General features: G+C 38.5%; 1 pseudogene; it reads left to right on the top strand.

The window, feature by feature from the left end:
• Window positions 1–4,087: 4,087 nt before the first annotated feature.
• Window positions 4,088–4,624, top strand: LOC125363164 (annotated as a pseudogene).
• The last annotated feature ends 20,302 nt before the right edge of the window (window positions 4,625–24,926 follow it).

The following is a 24,926-nucleotide window of genomic DNA, read 5'->3' as shown; positions in this document are numbered from 1 at the left end:
TGCAAAGGGGTTTTAATTCAACACACCAATTTATGTGTAGGATGAATCTTGATCAGTGTCATTCTTCCATCATTCTCACCTCATATACTGTTCTCTCAGACTTCCTAGTTCTATTTTCACATATGTGCATTAAGTATTAGTACTCCATTTCTCCATTAATCCACACATTCCTCTTAACCCCACCCTCATCAGACAAGACATGTTTCTGCTGATTCTGTTGATTTGGTTAAACTGTCTGATTGTGGAAACCAACCTCTGCATTTTAGTCAATACACACACACACACACACACACACACACACACACACACACACACCACATTTTGTTGACTAATTCATCAGTTGTAGGGCAGCTGGGCTGTTTCTTCAATTTGTCTGTGTCTATGTTTAATAGTGTAGTGCACCAATGAACAGAGTGTGAACTTGACTTTATTGTATTCTGACTTGCAATTTTTTGGATAAGTGCCCAAAAATGGAACAGCTGGATCATAGGGCAGTCCTATTTTTAGTTTTTTTGAGGAATTTTCATTTTGATATCGATAATGGATGTACTAATTCACATTTCTACCAACCGTGTATTAGGGTTCCTTTTCCCACATCCTTGTCACCATTTGTTGTAGTCTTGATGATAGCTGTACTGATTAGAGTGAAATAGAACCACAATGTTGTTTTGATTTGCATTTCCCTTATTGTCAATGATGTTGAGCATTTCTTCATGTATTTATTGGCTATTTGTACTTTGGAGAAGTATGTATTTAGCTCCTTTGCCTAATGCATTCATTTGGCTATTAATTCTTTGAGGAATTATTTTTGAGCTGTTTGTATATTCCAGTTATTAGACTCATGTCAGGCATACAGCTAGCCAAGATTTTCTCCCATTCTTTCTTTTTAATTTCCCTCTTTCTTTAGGTTGTCTTTTTAGTTTAGTAACAATGTCCTTCTTTGTGCAGATGCTTTTTTACTTGATGGAATCACATTTGTAAATTTTCTCCCATTTTCTGAGCTCTTGAAATTCCATTAAGGAATTTACTGCCTATGCCAAAAAGTTCTAATGTTTCTCTTATTCCTTCCTGTAATAGTTTCAAGATTTCAGGTCTTACATTGAGGTCTTTGATCCACTTGGAGTTGCCATTGGTACAATGTGAGACAGGAATCATTTTAATCATTTACTGCACAAAGGTATCCAGTTTTCCCAAAACCATTTTTCAAAAAAGACTATTTTTTCCAACCTGTATTTTGGGCATTTCTCTCAAATAATCAGATGGCTCTAAGTATGTGGATCCATTTCTGGGTCTTCTAGAGTGTTCTAGTGGTATGAGAAAGAACCTAATTGACCAACACTAGAACAGCTATACTCTCCTAGATATATAAGTTGCAGGCAAAAAGTCAAGGTCACTATATAGACGTGATCACTGGATACCCATCACATGTGTAGAATTATTCCAATTAATATACAACTGTTACATTGTACACAAACTGTTAAGTTAAACACAATCCTTTCATGGTATCTACTATAATTGTATCTACATCATAAAAGTAACCATCCTTATGCATTTATTTATTTCAAAGTAATAATACATTTTTTTCAATCGTTGGGGATTCAAAAAGTTTTTAAGTATTCAAAACATTTTCATCAATAGCTAGAAATAATCATATCCAGCTGGACATAGATTGCTGAAATCTGTAATCCTACCTATTCAGAAAGCTGAGTTCATGGGGCTGGAATATGGCTTAGCAGTAGAGTGCTCGCCTTGCATGCATGAAGTCCTGGGTTCAATTCCTCAGCACCACATAAACAGAAAAGGCCGGAAGTGGAGCTGTGGTTCGAGTGGTAGAGCAAAAAGGAAGCCTTGAGCAAAAAGGAAGCCAGGGACAGTGCTCAGCACCTGAGTCCAAACCAAAGGACTGGCAAAAAGAAAGAAAGAGGGCTGGGGATATAGCCTAGTGGCAAGAGTGCCTGCCTTGGATACACGAGGCCCTAGGTTCGATTCCCCAGCACCACATATACAGAAAATGGCCAGAGCGGCGCTGTGGCTCAAGTGGCAGAGTGCTAGCCTTGAGCAGGAAGAAGCCAGGGACAGTGCTCAGGCCCTGAGTCCAAGGCCCAGGACTGGCCAAAAAAAAAAAAAAAGAAAGAAAGAAAGAAAGAAAGAAAGAAAGAAAGAAAGAAAGAAAGAAAGAAAGAAAGAAAGAAAGAAAGAGAAAGAAAGAAAGAGAGGAAGAAAGAAAGAAAGAAAGAAAGAAAGAGAAAGAGAAAGAGAGAGAGAAAGAGAGAGAGAAAGAGAGAGAGAAAGAGAAAGAGAAAGAGAGAGAGAGAAAGAGAGAGAAAGAGAGAGAGAAAGAAAGAGAAAGAAAGAAAGAGAGAAAGAGAGAAAGAAAGAGAGAAAGAAAGAAAGAAAGAGAGAGAGAGAAAGAAAGAAAGAAAGAGAGAAAGAAAGCTGAGTTCTGAGGATCACAGTTTAATGCCAACTGAAGCAGACAAATCCAAGAAACTCTTGTCTCCAATTAAGCAGCAACAAATCAAAAGAGGAGATGTGGCTCAAGTGGTAGAGTGTCACCCTGAGTGAAAAAGCTAAGCAAGAACATAACTTAGATTGCTGAGATCATATAATTTAGAATTCAGGAATTAAGCATTTTATTTTGGAAGTTCAAAAGCAAAAGCAATTTATAGACATAGGATACAGAAAGAAATTCTGGATCATTAGGATATATGGCAAAAAAAAAAGCTGGAAAAAAGAATATGCATATAATTTAGTGGGGAGGAAAAAAATTGTGTTGTACTCTGAAATGACTCAAAAATAAAATGAAAAGGTTAGATTTGGAGTGTTTTGGGTTGTTGGGGGGGGGGGATTTCTGTTGTTGTCTTGGTTTTGGTTTGGGATTTGGATTTTGAGCCAAGATCTCCCTATGTAACCCAAGATGGCCTTGAACTCTCAATCCTTCCCTACTTTCCAAGTGTTGGGATTACAGGCACACATCACATCTAGTCTTTCCTTCATTCTCTCATTAAGTAGATAGCTACATATAAATGAATAGACTAACATCTGACCTCATTGGCTACACAAAATTGGGTGATTTACAGATTAGATGGATTACCAGATTTCCTCAGCACAGTCTTTCCTTAAAGTATAATCACCCTTCTTTACCTTTATGGGTTTATAAATGATCAAGGACGAAAGTAAATTCTTGAGATAAAACTAAAGATTTCTGTCTTAAATTTAAGAGTTCAGTTGAAAAGAGAGATACCAAAGGAACAATACTCATCTCTGAGATTTTCAAATTAACCACCTCAAACTGAATTTTGATGATTGACATTTAGTAAATTCAAAACTTAATCTTGTTTGATGTAGAGCTCAGAAATGTCAATTATATTACCTAAACTTGTGAATCTGGCTGAAGTGAAACATTTTAATTTAAAGCCTAATCCATTTTACTAAGTAGGTAGTTCCCCAAAGACACAGGCCAGTGAAGCTCTGATGAAGTTTATGCCTGTCAACAGCGGAAGGAAAAAAAAGGACCACATAGCAAGCTTTTCATAAAGTTAGACACTGTTAATTATTATTGCTGTAGGTAATACTTTTATTATATTTACTATGACAGACAACATGTCCTTATTCACTAAATAATAATGGAATATCGCAGATAATGTGCAAAATTAAGATATGACCTTAAATTTTCCACCTTTTTGTTGTTGTGGTGGTTTTTTTGCCAGTCCTGGGGCTTGGACTCAGGGCCTGAGCACTGTCCCTGGCTTCTTTTCACTCAAGGCTAGCACTCTGCCACTTGAGCCACAGCGCCACTGGCCTTTTCTATATATGTGGTGCTGAAGAATCGAACCCAGGGCTTCATGTATATGAGGCGAGCACTTTACCACTAGGCCATATTCCCAGCCATAAATTTTCCACTTTTTAAAAAAATTATCAGCCAGGTGCTAGTGGGTCAGGCCTGTACTCCTGTAGCTACTAAGGAGGCTAAGATAGGAAGATCATGACTGGAAGCCAGCCCAGGCAGAAAAGTCCATGAGATACTTATCTCCAGTTAATCACCAAGAATGCCAGAAGTCCTCTTTTTCTCCCTGGCCATCTGAAGGTCTGTCGCCATCATGAACGACACAGTAACTATCCGGACCAAGAAGTTCATGACAAACCGGCTACTTTAGAGGAAGCAGATTGTTATCAATGTCCTTCACCCTGGAAAGGCAAGAGTACCTAAGACAGAAATTCGGGAAAAACTTGCCAAAATGTACAAGACCACATCTGATGTCATCTTTGTATTTGAATTCAGAACCCATTTTGGTGGTGGCAAGACAACTGGCTTTGGCATGATTTATGATTCCTTGGATTATGCAAAAAAAAAAAAATGAGCCCAAACACAGACTTGCACGACATGTCCTGTATGAAAAGAAAAAGACCTCAAGGAAACAGCGGAAAGAACGCAAAAACAGAATGAAGAAAGTCAGAGGGACTGCAAAGGCCAATGTTGGGGCTGGCAAAAAGTGAGCTGGAGATTGGATAACAGCCAAAGGAATAAAGATCCTGCAATGACTTGACCTGCGATGATGGTGAATTTTTCACAGAGGGATTAATAAGCTGTATAAATCTTAAAAAAAAAAAAAAAAAAAAAGAATGCCAGAAGTAGAGCTGTGTCTCAAGTAGCAGAATGACAGTATTGAGCAAAATAGGTAAAGGACATCCCCCAGGCACTGAGTTTAAGCCAAGTACACACACACACACACACACACACACACACACACACACACACACACACACCCCAGGAAGAAAATTCTATCAGCCTGGGTTCAGAAGGAGGCAGAGGCTACACCAGCCATTTGAAGGTCTGGAACTTAATAGAAAGAACTGATAACTGGAAAGATAAAGGACAGCTCCAAGACATCAGAGGCAGCACTGTAGGAAGTGATATGGAGTAGGCAAGAAGAAAAGAAAAAATAATAGCACAAAGGGTACAGCATCATATCCAGGTACATTTTACCATTCTTGTTGCAATTGCATGCATAGTCCTTTCCTCAATCTGCTATCTAGGCTCTGAGGACACCATAGTAGGTAAACCACTCCCCATTTCCTGGGTTTTGGAAATACCCTCCCAATTCTTGGGAAACTCCACAATCACATATATCCTTAGACTGGAAGATGCCAGATTGCTTTCCATGATCCATGTTGCCACTTCACAACTATTCTAAAAATATCTTTGAACAATATTCTCTCCTTTGGAGCCTCCCCCACCACCACACATGATATATATAAAACCACTACCTTCATTCCATCTTCATCATGGTCATTACCAACCTCCAAACCACTTTCCTATAGTTAAACTTTGGACATGTGTCAAGTGCAGTATCTCATGACTGTTATCCTAGATACTTGGGAAGCTGAGATCAAGAGAGAGGATTGCAGTTCAAGGCCAGCCTGGGCAAAAGTCAACAAGATCCCTTTTCAATCAGTTACAAGCTGGGAAAGGTGGCAGGTACTATGCAGGAAGCAGAAATAGGAAGATCTTGGTCCAGAACAACAACAACAAAAGAGTCCTGTTGAGAAAATAACAACAGTAAAAAGGGAAAGAGGCATGACTCAAGTCTGGTAGAGCCACTGTCTAAGTAGGCTCCAGATCCTGAGTCCATGAACACACCCAAAAAAAAAGAAAATTTAGGGCTGGGAATATGGCCTAGTGGCAAGAGTGCTTGCCTTGTATACATGAAGCCCTGGGTTCGATTCCTCAGCACCACATATATAGAAAATGGCCACAAGTGGCACTGTGGCTCAAGTGGCAGAGTGCTAGCCTTGAGCAAAAAGAAGCCAGAGACAGTGCTCAGGCCCTGAATTCAAGGCCCAGGACTGGCCAAAAAAAAAAAAAAAATTTAAACCTGCCTTCAGTCATCTGACTCAAAATCCTCCATTTCATTTAGAGTCCCATCATGATGTAGCTGATTTACTAATATTCATAAAACCCCACAACATACAAACCACAGAGTTATCTAACCTAGACCCCTACAATAGTCTTCTCTCCACTGAAATAGTACTGTCTCAAGATGACCTCAAGGACAAGGTAACAAACAGTACAAGAAATGTATCCAATGCCTAATGTATGAAACTGTAACCTCTCTGTACATCAGTTTGATAATAAAATTTTGAAAAAAAATGACCTCAAAATCTTGACATCACAAGGAATTCCTACATTTCTGAGATTTTGAACTTTAAGCTTCATCTAATGTCTCTAATTATTCTACTCATCTCGTAAGGAAGCTGGTAGACACAGGCAATGAGCCAGGGAAACACGGGGAAATATGTGGTACATGCCTAGCAACTTATAGATCTTGAGAGCTAAATAAAGCAATCAGCACAGCAAAGTAACATCATCCTGTATTAGTTATAGAAAAGAATACAAGGGCTGCCAAAACACACTGCCAGGCTCCAGTTCAAACCAGCAGGAATAACCAAAAGGTAACTTTGAGGCATTAATGTAGGTGCTATGACAGATTTTCTCTATCTGTTCCTCCTCCTATTCTCATTCATGAGTTTTTCTTAAGTGGTGATGGGTAATCACGTGCATACATGATTTTTGTTCTATTACCAAGTAGATGTCAATCACAGTAGAGGTAAAGAAGAGAGAGCTGACTCAAACCAATTTCCCACTTTCACTGACATATTGTCCTCTCTTTCTTCCTTTTACCCCTTCTCCTTTCCTTTATCTAATAAACATTGCTATTGTCTTGTTTCCTGTCTTGTTTCCTGTCTTGTTTAAATTCTTCTCTTAAGGAGACGCAAGAATCAAAGACTCCTTGGAACCCACATTTTTATGTTTGAAAAACAAATATCCACCAGCTTGCACTTGGACCAATTTGGAAAATAAAAACTTAAATGCTGTTGCTGATGTACAATTTAAAAATGTGAAGTTTGTAGCTTTAATTTTTTTTGTAACAAAAACTAAACACACTGGCTTAAGTGCTGACCTGAAAAGAGCTATTTTGTAAGGCTTGGATGTAAATAATTGGTTGAGGTCGGCAATTTGTATATGGGTGAGACACAGCTTCCTTCCCCGCCTTTTGTTTAAGTTTTAAAATTTGAGATGATCCCTATGTTTTTATGTTAGAATTATCCTTTCGTTCACCCTCCTTTCCTTCCTACCTCGCTCCCTCCCACCTTCCTACACCATGTCACCTTTGTTTTAAATAAATTTGTCCTCTGGACTATGAAAAAAAGAGAATCTAAGACTCTAAGACTCTAAGAAGTCTAAAAGATGGTAGCTTCAAGGGAGATCTCAAATAGTGTAATTCTTCAGAAAGGCAAAATCAAACCAGCAAAATAAAACACCAGAAAGTGGCTACTCTAAGGGGGTAGAGTGGGATCAAGGGACAAGGAGTAGGTGAATGAAGAGAGCAGAGGAAGAAAATGCAGACAAGAATCCAATTTATATCCTATAAAATGAAGAAGAGGGGTTGGGAATATGGCCTAGTGGCAATAGTGCTTGCCTCATCTACATGAATCCCTGGGTCCATTCCTCAGCACCACCTATATAGAAAATGGCCAGAAGTGGCGCTGTGGCTCAAGTGGTAGAGTGCTAGCCTTGAGCAAAAAGAAGCCAGGACAGTGCTCAGGCCCTGAGTTCAAGGCCCAGGACTGGCAAAAAAAAAAAAAAAAAAAAGAAATTACTAATGAAGAAGAATGAGGGGAGAGGTGGGTAAGGAAAGAATAGGTAAGAATGTTGCAAGGGATGACATTGACGAAGATATATTGTATTCATAACCTGCTTTGCTAAACATCAACTCTTTTGTACTACTACACTCTTTAAAAAAAAAAATTTCCTGATGACAATCTTAGGGATTGCACCATAGAAAACCTGCCTCTTTAACCACATTCACAATCTATCAATCTCTTCCTTAATTATGTCTCTGAAACTCAACCAGAAAAGAACAGTGAGCAAGCATTTGAAAAGCAAGTATAGTGTGTCCCTCCATCCCACACCTTCCTTCTATTAAATCTTCCTGCAGAGGTAGTTCGGTCCTGCTGTCTGCACATGTGGTACTGATTCCTCACTTTTTATTTCCCTCAAACCTCTAGACTTTCTTCTTGTGTTTCTTTCTACGTACTCCTTGAATTTAGATGTCACAAAGCGCACTATCGTTAACTTTTGTCCTCTCAAGTATATTCTCCTTCTCAAATCTTTTCTCATTTCATGACTCATAAATTACCTGCTAGTAGATATCTGGCTTGGCATGATGATCATCTGGGAAGCTTTCTAGACTCCATGAAGGCTAGAACCCCCTCCCCCCCATACTCAGTCAGCCAGGCTGATTAAATCAAAATGTTTAACCTGGCCAATTAAATCACAACCTATGAGCCTATGATCTAAATCAAAACACTGAGAACCCAAACAGGTCTTTTTATAACTCTCCAAGTATAAGTAATGTGAGTTAAATTTAAAATCTATACTTTAAGTCCTGGCTTCTTTTTTGACCCCTGGTCCATATTTTCAAGTGTTGAAAACATTTCTCTTGGATCCCACTATTATTTTCACTTCAAAAATCCAGAACTAAACTCATTACCCAAGCATACTACATTATGCATTATTTTTACCATGCAAATATATTCTCCTTTCCTGCTATAATTTTACTAATGGAACTCTCTTGTGTGGAGCCCAGAATGGAAACCTCCAAATAAGATGATTCCCTTCTTCCTGTTGCTATCAAGAACTATTGAGACTAATGGTTCTTATGCAGCCCTCTAGCCAGTTCCTCTCATTCCCACTGTCATCAAGTTTTCACTGCCACTTTTCACCAATTCTCTCACATTTGCTTCCACTCTAATTGGATTGCTAGTCCTCCCAACTCCAGTTGATCTCAAAGATGCCAGTGCCATCTTCATATAAGAGCTCTCATGTGAGCTAAAGGACCTCCAGGGCTCTCTACTATCTACAGAGGCATTCAAGGCTTCCCTTGCCATATTTTCCTCGGCTTTGTTTTATTTGCCATTCGTTCTAATCAAACACCTGTCTCTTTATAGAATAGCCATCTTCTCTGAATGTTAAAAAAATTTTACTTGGCTAAGTACACTTACACTTTTTCTTGACTAGCTCAGAATAAATCTCTCTTCCAATGAATTTCAAAACCTTTACATATATACATGTATTTCATGCTTTGTAAAAAATATGTGAATATTTTATATACAGAAGTATATTATATGTCACATAAGTATATATTATAATTATATGCTATATTTATATTATTATCATTATATATAGTATAATATGTAGTACACACTATACATGTGATATATTATATTGAATTTGTTACCTGTAAAGTATTTTATACATATTATGCTTCTTCTATAATAGGCTAATGCTGTCTTTGAATATAAGATTTCTATATGAGCCTAATGATGTCTGATGACACTTCAGTGAAGAAATTAGAATAAGTTGAAGTAAAATAATTATTAATAAGATATTAGATTTCAGAGTCAAAGATACTTAGATAGAAATCCCAGTATCATCGTGTTCCTTTTCTGCCGCCTGACCCTGCACAAGTAACTGTCTACACCATGTATAAAACTGACTGTGATGTGTTTAATAGGACCTAACTACCTACAAGACTTCAGCAAGATGGTTCAACTAGAGAGATAATCACCATGATTCACACAGAAGTTCTTAACAAATGTTAGGTATTTCTTAGTGTTTTTTCCTTGTTTTTTTTTCCTCTGCAGCTCTAGGTTTTGAATTCAGGGCCTCATGCTTACGCAGGTTGCTTGCTCAGCTGGCCCTCTACCACTGAAGCCATGCCACCAGCTGTGCTTTTTGTTGGAATCCAGCCAACTCTCCTGCCCTTTGGGCCTCAAACCATAATGCACAGATTTTAGCCTCCTGAGTACCTAGGATTACAAATGTGAGTCGCCCTGCCCAACAAATGTTAAAGCTTTTGTGTAACCACAAGTGACTCCACATGCATTTTAAGTCCTCCTAAGATGCTCACAGTAGAAAGCTAAAGACTGTTTCCTAATCCACTGCACCTGAGGTTGGCACAGTCTGGGACAGCAGCTGTAGCTGAGACTTCCAAGCTTGATAAGCTATTTTCTGCTCACCACAGAGGTCCTTGAGCTGACAGCTGTGGTGGTATCTTCCTGATCCACAGCCTTCTGATTGTGGCAAAGGCATAATTGCTTGACAGCAGTGTGGCTTTGGGAACCATTCCCAGAAGCCCAAGCTGGATTTTGAAAGCCACTTAATACCCTGTGATGAATCTCTTCATAAACTTCAGTGAATTTTACTCTCACAACTGAACACTGACCAAACTACCACTGTTATTATTTCTTCTGCAGAAATTTTCCACCTGGAAAGAAAAAGATCTGTGACTTGAATGGCAATTTAGAGGAACATTTTACCCTACATATTTGACTGGAAGTAACTATACACAGTAATTGCACTCATCAACAAAGAATAGAAGCCAGGCACAGTGGAGCACATGTGTAATCCCAGCACTCAGAAAGTTTGAGCAGGAGGATTAAGAGTTTAAGGCTAGCCTGGGTTATCTGAGGAGACCCTGAAAAATGCACACTCTCACATAAACACCCTACACTGTTGATAAGAATGTCAATTTGCCCAGCTTTTGTGGAAATTAGCATCAAAGTCCCCCCCAAAACAATAAAAACAGAACTATCATATAATCCTGCTATACTACTCCTGGACATATACAAATATATCCAAACAAACACATGTCATCACACAATAGAGATACCTTCACAGCCATGTTTACTGCAGCCAGATTTATTCACAATAATCAAGTTGTAGAACCAGCCTAGATGCCTGTCAACTAATAAATGGATAAATAAGATGTTAGATATATATGTGTGTATATTTTCTATATATGTATATATGGTCTATATATGTGTACATATACCATATAAACATTCTGTGTGTACATATATATATATACATACTGCATATACACACAATGGAGTTTTATTCAAACTTATAGAAGAACTAAATTACATCATTTACAAGAAAATGCACAGAACTGGAAATTATTATAAGCAAAACAAGCCAAACTTAGAAAAACAAATATCACATTCTTTTATATGCAGAGTCTAGATTGTTTTTCAAATAAAACACATAAAAGTAGAAGAGGGATTAACTGAGGAGAGGATAGGGACCAGTAGTATTGAGTATAAGAAAAGATAATTGTATAAAATGTCATAATGAAACACCTTTTTTAAATTAATATATGTGAATAGAAAAATAAGTATATCATAAAAAAGAATGGCAATAAAGGTTTATAATGGGCTTCATTAGCATTCAATTGCTAAAAATTAGTATAGCACTTAATAATATATCCAAATTCCTTAACTTTACCTTAGTGTAGGAAAATATCACTTCACTCCGCTCCCTTGAAATATGGTCCTTCCTAAAAACATACAGCAGGATTTCCCCATGTAAACATTTTCAAGAAGTGGGCACTACTCATCTGCATCAACTGCAGGCTCCTGAAGGTCAAGTGCTGCAGGAAGAAGCATGAGAGAACTCAGAATTCAGGGATGTTTTGCTGCTGAGATCTTGATGCTCTTTTATCTGAATTTGCTGTTCTTTTTCCTTTCTTCACCTCTGCGCCCTTGGAGAAGCTCTCTGTATCATGCCCTCTACCTTTAACCCTGTTTCAAACAGTGAATGATGAACAGCTTAGAATCCCGTGTGCCGCTCCCCATGGCTTCGACCTCTGTGATCTCATGATTATTTTCTATGTGAACAAACAACAGCCATAAAATAGACCCAATAAATTTTTTGTGGCAGATTTTCTGGCGGCAACAAATATTTATTGAGTGACAAAAGTAGAAAGCATTCCAGGTAGCACAGATAAACAGAAAGAAAAAAAAAATGTCTAGCTCCTGCTCTTAACTCCCAAACACTGGCCATTTCTTTGCTGGGTGTTTCTGCTTGCTTACAATGTCATTGAGATCAAACTGAACCATCACAAAACACACATGCAGGCCTCAATCTGAGATGTGTTTCTGCACCTATAAAACAAAACCCATCTAAAGTCTCTTCTCTCTCCCGTAGCTAGTCCCTTACCCTGCCACCCTATAGTGGACTTAGACCTAGGAAATTCTAGGATCTAATATACAGAAAAAAATAATATGAATAAAATAAATCCTCTATGGGAATTTTTTCTAAGAGTTACTAAAGATATGCGTGACTTGAGTATATCCCTTTGTCAAGAAAATTATCTGAAAGTTATACTTATGATTTGGATTTCACTGTTTATAAATTTTACTCCAAACAAATCTTAAATGCTCAGCTAATTACATGCATAATGAAACATCTAGGAATCAAGTGTTTGATGCCTACAACTTCTTTTCAAATACTTCAAGAAATAAGATGGATGGATGGATGCATGGATGCATGGAGCAAACATAACAGAATGTTAATAAAATCTAAGTGATAAATCCTATTCTTAAAAGAAAGTAATAACAGGTGGAGGGAAAGTCCCCTATATTAAACCAATCATAATTTGCAATTTAGCAGTCATCCTTAGGACCATATTTAGTCACACAAAAGACCCTTATGAGGGCTGGGGATATGGCCTAGTGGCAAGAGTGCTTGTCCAAGCCCAGGACTGGCAAAAAAAAAAAAAAAAAGGACCCTTATGAGAAAAAAGCAAAATAATATCAAGCGCGAGCAAACAAAACAAAAGTAACAGTCAGATCATGGAGCAAAATGGGACTAAGGTTGTAAGTATGGAACATCAGTACAGAGAAAGAAAATAGATTTGGAAAGGATGGGGAGAATTATGGAAGGAGTGTCACGTTGATCAAAATACGTTGTGCTCATAAACTGACATGTTGAATTGAAACCCCCTATATAACTACTTCAATATAATTTAAAAATACATATTTAAAAATATTTTAATGACATGGAAAGCATTACTTTGCTTTGTGCTTCAGGGTAATAAACTGTTATCATTGCCATTCATGGAAGAAGATTTATGCTATCTCTCTATGAAGGGCCCACAGAGCAAGTTGATGGTTTGGGAGGTAGAAAATCATGTAGAGAAAGAAGAGGAGGGGAAGAAAGTATGGAAAAGACAGAATGAGGAAGGGATAGAAGGGACAAGGAGAAGAAGTGAAGTTATAGAGCCAAGCAGGAAAGAAGACAAGCAGATAAAGAAAGGCAGGAATAGAAAAGAAAACCACATGGTGACAGCCGAGGACATTTTGAGAGCAGAGAGGCTGCATGGCCCATTAGAGGTTGTTTCATTGCTGCTGTGCAAACTCTGCTGCTATCCTTTTCCCAAATCTTTGCTAAAGGCATTTAAACTCATGAATGTTTTATGTGAATGGGCTTTTAGTGGACATCAAGCAGGGAGCTCAGTTTTGTTTCTGGGTCAGTGTAGTGCAGAAATCTTGAGCAGGGCTTCAGACTCCCCACAGGAGTTGGACTGGGAGGTGTCCAAGTCAATTTCATGTAGATCTCTTGGGGCTTGCAATGAATGAGAAGCAGAGGAGGGATTGGACATCAGCTTATTCAAGGAAAGGCTGGCTTGCAGAGAAAAGAATTTCAAAACCACTTTTTCTCATCTGTTTTTAACCCAGACAATCCTCATTACCAGGTTTGGAAATTCAGCAAAAGCATGTACAGCTTTTTTTCATGAGGTAACATTGCCACCTACTGGTATTGGTAAAGAAAGAAAAAAATTATAGTCATTTTGAACTTGCAATTCTACAGTTCTAATACATTCTTCCTTTGTGTAGGAACACAAATTTGTATAAGATGAGGCCCTTCCCTGAAACCACTTGTACTTCTAAAATAGAAGGTAGATATATGAAGCAGTTCAGTCCTCATCTTGTTCTCACTTGACATGTCCTTCCTTTGGGAGTTCATCTATTATTTTTATCTTTCCTGCCTTCATTGATTCAATAAATATCTATTAATGGTCAACCATGAGACAGGTATTCTGAGAGCTTGTGATTCAGCAGCAAACAGGACTGACAACTAAGCTAACTTTCTAGTGTGATACATGTGAATGAGGGACAGGTGGACCGTAACACATCTAAAGAAATCAAAAGGAAAGTCAGCAAACCGCTACTGGTAAACTTAACAACTGATCCTTTTCATTAGAAGGCTCTATGAGTTTAGTTTTCCAAAGGCTAACACATGTCAGCCCTAAAATATCTAGCTTAGGGAGCTTGCCTACTAAAGTTTCTGTTTTTAGGTGAGCACCAAGGCTCAAAGTAAGGCATCAGCCTGCTCTGACTCCACTCATAGCCAGGTTGCAGAGGGGTCCCTAACACCAGAAGCCTTGCAAGCCAGGAATCATCACTAGACTCTGACCACACTGCAGGAAAAAGTGTATCAAATACTGGCAGGGAAAGCAGCAACCCACAAAAAAACATCACTATGGCAACCAGAAGAGTCTTGGGACAATATACAAATCTAAGAATCCAGCCTTTCTCAAGCCATAAAATCATTTGTGTGCCTTGCACACAAACCCTGATACCATCGTAGTGAGAGAAGCTATCTGAGATAAAGAGCAGTTATTCTAAGAGCATTATTGAAAAGAAATCTTTAAATCTTCCATAAAGCTGAAATTTCCTAATATGCTTGCAGTCATTGCTTATTTCTTCCTTCTTATTTCTATTCTCTCAATCCCCTAACAGCACTGAAGATTGTAATGTGTGTTAAAGCAGCAAAAATAACTTTTCCCTACACTTCTGAGTTGAAATGGGTATACTTTAAGATTTGTCTGTGTATTTTGTTTCTAAGTTTGATCCCTTTTTTTAGTTTCATAACAACATTTCTAATAGTCTGATAGTTTAATATAAAATTTATCTATCCAATTTATACAAAAACTTTTTCCTAAACTTTGTCTCAATTAAATTGAACCTCTTGCCAAGTGTGGTGGCACCTGCTTGTAACCTCAGTACTGCAAATGTTGAGGCATAAGAATGACACATTCTCAAACAGGTGATATTGACCAAGATATATTGTATTCATAAACTTCTTTGTTATAAGACAACTCTTTGGTACAACTACTTAAAAATAATAATAAACTTAAAAAGAACAACACATTCAGCTGGGCACGAGGAGCTCACACCTATAACCCAAGCTTTCAGGAGACTGAGATAGGAGGATCGAGGTTCAAAGCCAGCTTGAACAGTGAAGACCACAAAACACTTATCTCCAATAGATTCACACACACACACACACACACACACACACACACACACACAGCCAAAAGTGGAGCAGTGGCTCAAGTGGGAGAGCTCCTGGCCTTGAGCAAAAATAAGCTCAGTAACAAAGGACAGGCTCTGAGTTCAAACCCTAAGAATGGCCTCACACAAAAAAAATTATTTATTGAAGGCCTAACATATCACCTACATAGTAAAAACCTTGTCTCAAAATACACACACACACATACATACAAACACAGAGAGAGAGAGAGAATATTCAGTATCAATTTAGAGACCAGCCTATGGGAAAATTTAGCAATACCATCAAAATAAGAGGTAGTGGCATATGCCTGTAGTCTTAGCTACATAAGATACTGGTAGGTAGGAGGAATGCAGTTCCAGTCTGGCCCCAAGGCAAAAACAAAAAAAGAAATCAAGACCCTATCTGAAAAATAACTAAAGCGAAAAAGGATAGATGTATGGGTCAACTGGGGAGAACACCGGCTTAGCAATTCAAAACATGGTGCTGTATAAATAAATCAATAATCTCTGATCCTTATAGTCGATCAGATTAGAAACTTTAAGCTCTCCAAGGCTCATCTGGAATTCTACCAATTCTGTAGTTTGGTGTACACACACACACACACACACACACACACACACACACACACACTCTATATATCCTCATTGCCACTGTGTTACCTTAGAGCCTCAACTCTAATCTAAAAGATTCCTGTGCCTAGTTTTCCTGAGGAAAGGACATGAGAATAAACCTATAAAAGGATCCTTGTTTCATGCTAACTCCCACCAAAGAACATCTTCAATAAAAAAGACACCAAATAATGAAGAATATAGAACACTAATTGACATCTTCTAGCAGTTCTCCACAAGGATAGCATATTGGATACAGAAGCAGTGGTGACAAGGACAGAGGATATATATGCGGTGGCCCCTGTAGCCTCTCTCCAAGGCTGAACTGCCTACTGTTATTGTAGATCACCCAACTGCCAGTAACACAAATGAAAGCTGAACCCCCAAAAGTGTCCATCAGTTAATGGCAAATGGATCACAATGGACCTTTCCACTTGGAAGGGGCAATGGCTTACTTTGATTTGATTTGCCAATCTGCAGTGCCTTAGCAAGCAGATTACAGCAAGCAGCACTACCTGAAAGCTTACTGGTTTACTTTACCCATAACCCACCTAACATTGTCTCAGATCAACAGACTCCTGATAGCAAAGGAAATGTGAAGTATGGTGCTAATGGCTCACACTTCTCAGGAAGCTGATATGAGGATTGCAGTTTGAAGCCAACCCAGGTAGAAAAGTCTGTGAGCATCTTATCGCCAATTAGTCACAGAAAAGGCCAAAAGTGTTGCTGTGGTTCGAGTGGTACAGTACTATCCTTGAGCAAAAGGAGCCCAGGGACAGAGCCCAGGCCCACAGTGCAAGCCCCAGGGCTAGCAAAAAAAAGAAAAAAAAAACAGTAATAATTAATTAAATAAAATAAAACTAATATTTAAAATTTAACAATATATCTATACTTTCACAGTGAGCTAAAATAAAACCCTGATTGCCATACACCAAGACTAATGATAGTGAGAGAAACTAGAATAAGCCTTCCTTTTACACCTCCCAAAAGACACTTCTTTGGTTTGCATATGATTTAAGTCCACACCTACCCAACGAGATTCGTCATTCAAGGGTAAATCCCTGCTCCAAGGGAAGCCCACATCAAATGACTGCTCCATGAGATATGTAAGAATAAAGCCTCCCTATACTGGACAGTCATACTAAGTCTGCTTCCCCATATCAAAGACCACACTTCTGGGCTGGAAATATGTCCTAGTGGTAAAGTGCTCATCTCAGTATACATGAAGCCCTGGGTTCGATTCCTCAGCACCACATACATAGAAAAAGCCAGAAGTGGCACTATGGCTCAAGTCGTCAAGTACGAGCCTTGAGCAAAATAAAAGCCAGGGACAGTGCTCAGGCCCTGAGTTCAGGCCCCAGGACTGACAACAAAAACAAAACAAAACAAAGACCACAGTTCTAATTTTCCCTCTGACATCCCTGCTTTGCTCGTTTTTTCCAGATGTATTTCTTAAAAGCAACCCCCAGTCTCTGCTTTCCTTGCTCAATACTCTTTTGACATTTCCCCTTTCATCTTTTGGCATATCCTTGTTTTCCAGCATGCAAACTGATTGCAAGCCTACTTTCTATTTTTCTTGCCCAGGAATGGGCTATTTCTGAATCAATATTCTTGAATTAAAACAGAAATATTTCAAGGGGAAAGCTGTTGAATCTGGATAACAATCTTCCAAAAACTTTTTTTTTTCCTCAAATTTTTATTATCAAACTGACGTACAGAGAGGTTACAGTATCATACGTTGGGCATTGGATACATTTCTTGTACTGTTTGTTGCCTTGTCCCTCATGCCCCCCTCCCTCCCCCCCTTTCCCTCCCCCCTCCCAGTTGTTCAGTTCACTTACACCAAACAGTTTTGCAAGTATTGCTTTTGTAGTTATTTCTCTTTTTTTACCCTGTGTCTCTCGAATTTGGTATTCCCTTTGAATTTCCTACTTCCAATACCAGTAAACACGGTTTCCAATATACTCAGATAAGATTACAGAGATAGTGTAGGTGCAAACATAGGAAGGTGATACAAAACATCATCAATAATAGAAACTACACATACACATAAGACGTTTAAAGTAGTTATAACTGTGATATATCACTTGTTTCCATATCATGGAGTTCATTTCATTTAGCATCATCTTATGTGTTTCTAAGGGTATAGCTATTGGGCCTTGTGATGCTCTGCTATGGCTTGCCTAAACCTGTACTAATTATTCCCAATAAGGGAGGCCATAGAGTCCATGTTTCTTTGGGTCTGGCTCACTTCACTTAGTATAACTATTTCCAAGTCCTTCCATTTCCTTACAAATGGAACAATGTCATTCTTTCTGATAGAGGCATAAAATTCCATTGTGTAAATGTACCACATTTTCCTGATCCATTCATCTACGGAGGGGCATCTGGGTTGGTTCCAGCTTCTCGCTATGACAAATTGTGCTGCGATGAACATTGTTGTGCTGGTGGCATTACTGTGATTTTGTTTGTGGGCTTTTGGATAGATACCCAACAGTGGGGCTGCTGGGTCATAGGGGAGTTCTATATTGAGCCTTCTGAGGAATCTCCATACTGCTTGCCAGAGTGGCTGAACCAGTTTACATTCCCACCAACAATGAAGTAGGGTTCCCTTTTGGCCACATCCCCTCCAACAATTGTTATTGTTAGTTTTCTTGATATATGACATTCTTACTGGGGTGAGATGGAATCTCAATGTTGTTTTGATTTGCATTTCCTTTATGGCCAGTGATGTAGAGCATTTTTTCATATGTCTATTGGCCATTCTCATTTCCTCATCAGAGAAGTTTCTTTGTAAGTCTTTAGCCCACTTGATGAGGGGGCTATTGGTTCTTTGCAGTTTTGTTTTGGAAGAAGGTAATTTTTTTAGTTCTGCATATATTTTAGAGATGAGGCCTTTGTCTGTTGAATGTCCGGTAAAGATTTTCTCCCAGTCTGTGGGCTTTCTGTTTATCTTGAGAGCTATGTCCTTTGCCGTGCAGAAGCTCTGGAGTTTGATGCAATCCCATTTGTCCAACCTTTCTTTGATTTCTTCCAAAAACTTTTGTTCAAAAGTTTTCAAATTAAAAGCTGGAGAAGGGGATAGGGATATGGCTTAGTGGCAAGAGTGCTCGCCTCGTATACATGAAGCCCTGGGTTCGATTCCCCAGAACCACATACACAGAAAACGGCCAGAAGTGGCGCTGTGGCTCAAGTGGCAGAATGCTAGCCTTGAGCAAAAAGGAAGCCAGGGACAGTGCTCAGGCCCTGAGACCAAGGCCCAGGACTGGCCAAAAAAATAAAAAATAAAAATAAATAAAAGCTGGAGAAAAAAAACCGAAAGAATACTTCTTTAAAATTAACAGTAAACATTTGCCAGTAGTCACAGTCAGTCATTAGACATTGAGACTGAAAATTGTGATTACTGCCAAACTCACTGCTTACCACTGTTTCCTCTTTTTCATTTCCCCATATCCTACAGTCACTTTCAACTCCTACTGGTCAGTAGCATATTTTCAAGTTGTCTATACTCTTGAGTTCTCACACATCTGTAAACATCTTTGCTCCTTAGATACTGTCTGTCAGCTTAGCCAAGTTACAGGATCCACAGACATAATTTTCTTTTTCTTTTTCTTTTCTTTTTTTTTTTTTTTTTTTTTTTTTTTTTTTTTGCCAGTCCTGGAGCTTGTACTCAGGGCTTGAGCACTGTCCCTGACTTCCTTTTGCTCAAGACTAGCCCTCTACTACTTAAGCCACAGAACCACTTCTGGCTTTTTTTGTTTATGTAGTGCTGAGGAATCAAACCCAGAGCTACATGCATGCAGGCAAGCACTCTACCACTAAGCCACATTCTAAGCCCTTGGATGTAATTTCTAAACATTGACATTATCATAGCAGATTGTCATTAACAAACCAAATAGACTATTATATAGTCTACAGGGGTCACACACAGAAACCTCTTTGTCCTTTGCAAGTGTAATGTTTTGAATCTAAAAATGTACCCCAAAGGTTCATTTATTAAAGTCTTAGTTGTCAGTTGAAAGGTGATTCATCCATGAGGGCTCTAATTTTATCAAAGGACTAATCCACTGAATTCATAACTGGAATGGCCTATAAAAAGTGGAAGCATGTTGGAAGGAGTGTTGTATCACTGGGGCACATGACTACATCATGTCCCTAGCTTCCTCCTCTTTGGTTTTCTCTGCTTCCTTTCTGCTAAGACGCAAACCACTTTGCTCTCTCACATGCTTCCCTACATGATGCTCTGTTTCACCACACACACACACAGAAGCAAAGGAGACAGATTTCTAACAGAAGCAAAGACAAGAATCACAAGACCATCTCAAAGATGCAGAAAAAGTTTTTGACAAGGTTTTAGTGACAAAAGCTCTGGAGAAACTAAAATAGAACATTCTTCAACATAATAAAGGCTGTTTATGGCAAAGCTACATCCAACTTCATACTTAGTAATGAAAAAACTAAAACTTTTTCCTCTAAAATCAGGAACAAATCAGTATATCCACTTTCTCCACTCCCTTGCAATATACCACCAAGACTAATGATAGTGAGAGAAACTAGAATAAGTCTTCCTTTTATACCTCCCAAAAGAGACTTCTTTGGTTTGGATATGGATTTAGTCCCCACTCACCCCAGGAGATTCATCACTCAAGGGTAAATCTAGGGATTCCTAGCCAATGCAATAAGACATAAAGGGGATCCAAATAGGAAAGGAAGAAATTAAATTATCCCCATTTTCAGATGACATGATCTTTTATTTAAAGGACCCTAGAGACTTTACCCCCAAGCTCCTAGAATTGATTTAAAAAAAAAAAAAAAAAAAACTTTGGCAAAGTAGCAGGGTATAAAACCAATCCACAAGCCAGATGCCAATGGCTCATGCCTGTAATCCTGACTACTCAGGAGGCTGAGATCTAAGGATCACAGTTTGAAGCTAGTGGGCAAAAAACTCCCTGTGAAACTCTCTAATTAACAACTCAAAAACCAGAAATAGGGGCTGGGAATATGGCCTAGTGGCAAGAGTGCCTCTAGCACCACATATATAGAAAATGGCCAGAGGTGGCGCTGTGGCTCAAGTGGCAGAGTGCTAGCCTTGAGCAGAAAGAAGCCAGGGACTGTGCTCAGGCCCTGAGTCCACGCCCCAGGACTGGCAACAACAACAACAACAACAACAACAACAAAACAAATAAACCAAAAAAAACAAAAACAGAAATGGCTCTGTGGCTCGAAGTGGTAGAGCACTAGCTTTCAGCAAAAGAGCTCAGGAACAGTGCCCAGGCCCTGAGTTCAAGTCCCATGACCAACATAAATAAATAAATAGCAAAGTAAAATCCACCCACAAAAATCAGTAGCCACTGTATGCCAACAATGAAGAGATCTAAACTGAAATCAGGAAAGCAACTCCATTTGCAAAATAATAATAATAATCAAATGCCTAGGTAACAAACCAAGGACGTAAAGGATCTTTACAAGATAAATTACAAAATCTTGAAGAAGGAACTAGAAAAAGACATCAGAAAGTGGAAAGACTCTTCATGCTCCTGGACTGGCAGAACTAATATTGTAAAAATGGCAATACTGCTCAAAGCAATCTACAAATTCAATGCAATATTCATCAAAATCCCAATATCATTCCTCACTGAGACTGAGAAAACAATCCAAAAATCCATATGGAACCACAAAAGGCCCAAATCACAGAAGTAAACTGGGCATAAAAAGCAGAACTGGAGGCATAACAATTCAGACTTCAAACTAGTACATAGTTATAGTAATGAAAACAACATGGTATTGGCAGAAAAACAGGCCCAACTTGTTATGGTCCTGTTTGAGAATAAGAAAAAACAAAAAGTAAGAAGACTAGGAATAAAGAAAACTGTGAGTTCCTAGGAAATACAAAAAAAAAAAAAAAAAAACACTAAACCAAGAACAAAATTCAAAATGACTGAGTAAAGAGATTGAATAGCTGATCGTTATTTTAAATAATATTATGCAGGGGTTGGGGATATGGCCTAGTGGCAAGAGTGCTTGCCACGTATACATGAGGCCCTGGGTTCGATTCCCCAGCACCACATATACAGAAAACGGCCAGAAGTGGCGCTGTGGCTCAAGTGGCAGAGTGCTAGCTTTGAGCAAAAAGAAGCCAGGGACAGTGCTCAGACCCTGAGTCCAAGGCCCAGGACTGGCAAAAAAAAAAAACCACAACTTAAATAATATTATGCAAATAATAATTAAAATACACTCAATAATATACAAAAAAATCTTTCAAAACTCAGTTCTACCTAACATGTTGTTTTGTTTTGCTTCATTTTGTTTTGTTTGATTGAAACAGAGTTTGATAATATACCATAGGCTGACCTCAAATTTGGGATGGTCCTGCCTCAACCTCCCAAATGCTGGTATTATAGACATATACCACACATCTTTCTCTTCCTAACTTTTTTTTTTTTTTAATTTTTTTTTGGTCAGTCCTGGGGCTTGGGCTCAGGGCCTGAGCACTGTCCCTGGCTTCTTTTTGCTCAAGGCTAGCACTCTGCCACTTGAGCCACAGCGCCACTTCTGGCCATTTTCTGTATATGTGGTGCTGAGGAATCGAACCCAGGGCCTCATGTATATGAGGCAGGCACTCTTGCCACTAGGCCATATCCCCAGCCCTCTTCCTAACTTTTTAATTTCCCACATTTTTACTAGCATCAATTAGCTTTGCAAGGGTGCTTCATTTGACATTTCCCATACATGCATCTAATGTACCTTGATCAGACTCACCTACACTATCACTCATCCACTTCCCAAGCCAGTCTCAGTAAGCATCATTGTTGTTGCATATTCACATATACATACATATGGTACTTAGACCATATTAACCCCACTTCACCTTCTTCATTCACCTTCTCTCTCACTAGTACCCACAAAGACAAATAATTACAATGCTGTTTCACTTATTCCATAGCAAAAAAAAAAAGTGAAACATTTCCCACTTGTTTCATGAAGACACTATAATTTTACTTCTAAAACATCTCAATACTTGATATCCTATAACAACATTCTGCTCATGAATATACTATTTGATAGCTCATCTCTACTCCCCTCCACATCTGCTTGGATGGCTCAAAGACTAGAAATGAAATTTTAAAAAGCTCACTCACTAACATATGTGGTGGTGATGATATTATATGTTAGATAGGGAGTTAGGAAATACTTGCCCAAGCCTACAGACACAGTTAAAACAACATCCTGAACTGCTACCATTGGTTGGTCCCTAGCACACAAAGAATGAAGAGACTCGGAAGCCATATTGACTACTGAGAAACCTTTGGGCGCCTCAGGTGATTAGCACCCGTGGTTAAGCAAAATCTCCATCAAACTCTATGTGATGATGTCCAAATTTGACCATCTAGGCTCAAAACCTCCCCCCTCAATGTGTGGCAGAATTTTATGATGCATAGGTCCAATCTCACTAAAAACCCAAACCCTAAAGACTCAGGGCCAGTATTTACACTCAAGCTTGCCCTCTCTCTGTGCCTTGAGAGTATACTTACCATTTTGGTGCTAGTTCCTAGATTCCTGTTCTCACTAAATCTTCTATGTGTCCCATCCTAGAATTCTGTTTCTGAGGAGACCAACAACCTCCAGAATCTTTAATCTGGTAACCATGAGACCCTCACCAAGACATGACTTTCTCAAATCATGGTGACAGGGATTCCAGGGTAAGAATCCTAGGACAGCCAGGCAGAAGCAGCACCTTCTAACCTAGCGTTGACAGTCATGCAGCGTGCTTCCTCCACATTCTTTAGACAAAGTCCAACCCAAGTTCCAGGAGAAAAAATAAAGAGAGGCAAGGTTTTAGAAAGCAGGTAGAGCAGAAATATTGCTGAAGCCAGTGTTGGAAAATATCATATATCTTATGTCACCCCCCATAACTACCATTCATTCCCTTTGATACACTAATTTGCACCCTCAAGACCTGAAATATCAGGCTGAGGGTTAGGGTCCACATAGGGTTTAACTATTTGGTTATATTTTCTCAAGTATATTTCTTAAAGTACCCTTCCTCTTTAATCTGAAAGCTATAAACTGAAAAGGGCAAACTCTCTGCCCCCAGAAACAAAAATTCATAATGATGTACTAGGTATGGGATAATTGTTACAAACATTACTATTCATAAAAGGTAAGCACAAAAGTCATTAGTTCACTAGAAGATTTGAGATCCTCGTGGGCACAGGGTGCTAGTTCCCAGATTTCAAGTTTGATTGTACTGTTGGGGAATAATTCACTGTGGCTCATGGGTCCCCACTCGGAACTGCTGATTGTATACTCTGAATTATCATTCTTTTTTTTTTTTCCATAAAAAGAAGCCATGTTCTTAGCATACTTACTCTCTGTAGAACATAAGGGATTCAAAGGCTTTATCATTTTGTACTATCTCTGTTTCTCTCAATCCAAAGTGATGCAATTCTTTTTTTAAAAACTGGCTGGCTGAAGAAAATAGAAAGAAAAGCCATCATTTTTTTTTAAAAAGGCAAAAGATACATCTGCTAAAATATACAAAGCATACTTAAAATTGAACAATAAGAACATTAACACATACCCTATTAAAAAGTAGGCAAAGGATCTGAACAGACACCTCACTAAGGGAAAAACACAGATGGCAAATAAGCATATCAAAAGATGTTTTCACATCACATGTCATTAGGGAAATGCAAATCAAAAGAGCAATGAAATACCTCTGCACACCTAATTAGAACAGTGAAAAACCAAAACACTAACTATTCCACACTGGGAAAGACATGGAATGAGGAATTCTCATTCAATGCTGTGGAAATGCAAAATAGGATAGTCACTTTGGAAAGCAGTTTGGCAATTTCTTACAAAACAAAGCAATTTACAACACAATCCAGTAATTTCACTCCCTGATATTTACCCAAATGATTTGAAATTTTATGTCTACACAAAAACTCTCAGAAATTTCCAGCAATTTTATTCATAATTGACAAATTTGTAAGGAGAAATGATGTCCAGACAATAGACTAGTATTCACTGCTAAAAAGAAAAAAAAAAAAAAAAAAGAGCTATCAAGCCATGAAAAGACACGGAGGGTATTTAAATGCATTTTACTAAAT

The sequence above is a fragment of the Perognathus longimembris genome, chromosome 14, assembly GCF_023159225.1.
Source record: "Perognathus longimembris pacificus isolate PPM17 chromosome 14, ASM2315922v1, whole genome shotgun sequence".
In the NCBI taxonomy this organism is placed as follows: Eukaryota; Metazoa; Chordata; class Mammalia; order Rodentia; family Heteromyidae; genus Perognathus; species Perognathus longimembris.
The sequence above is the reverse complement of the archived record's forward strand: the minus strand, read 5'-3'. Positions and strand labels throughout refer to the sequence as shown.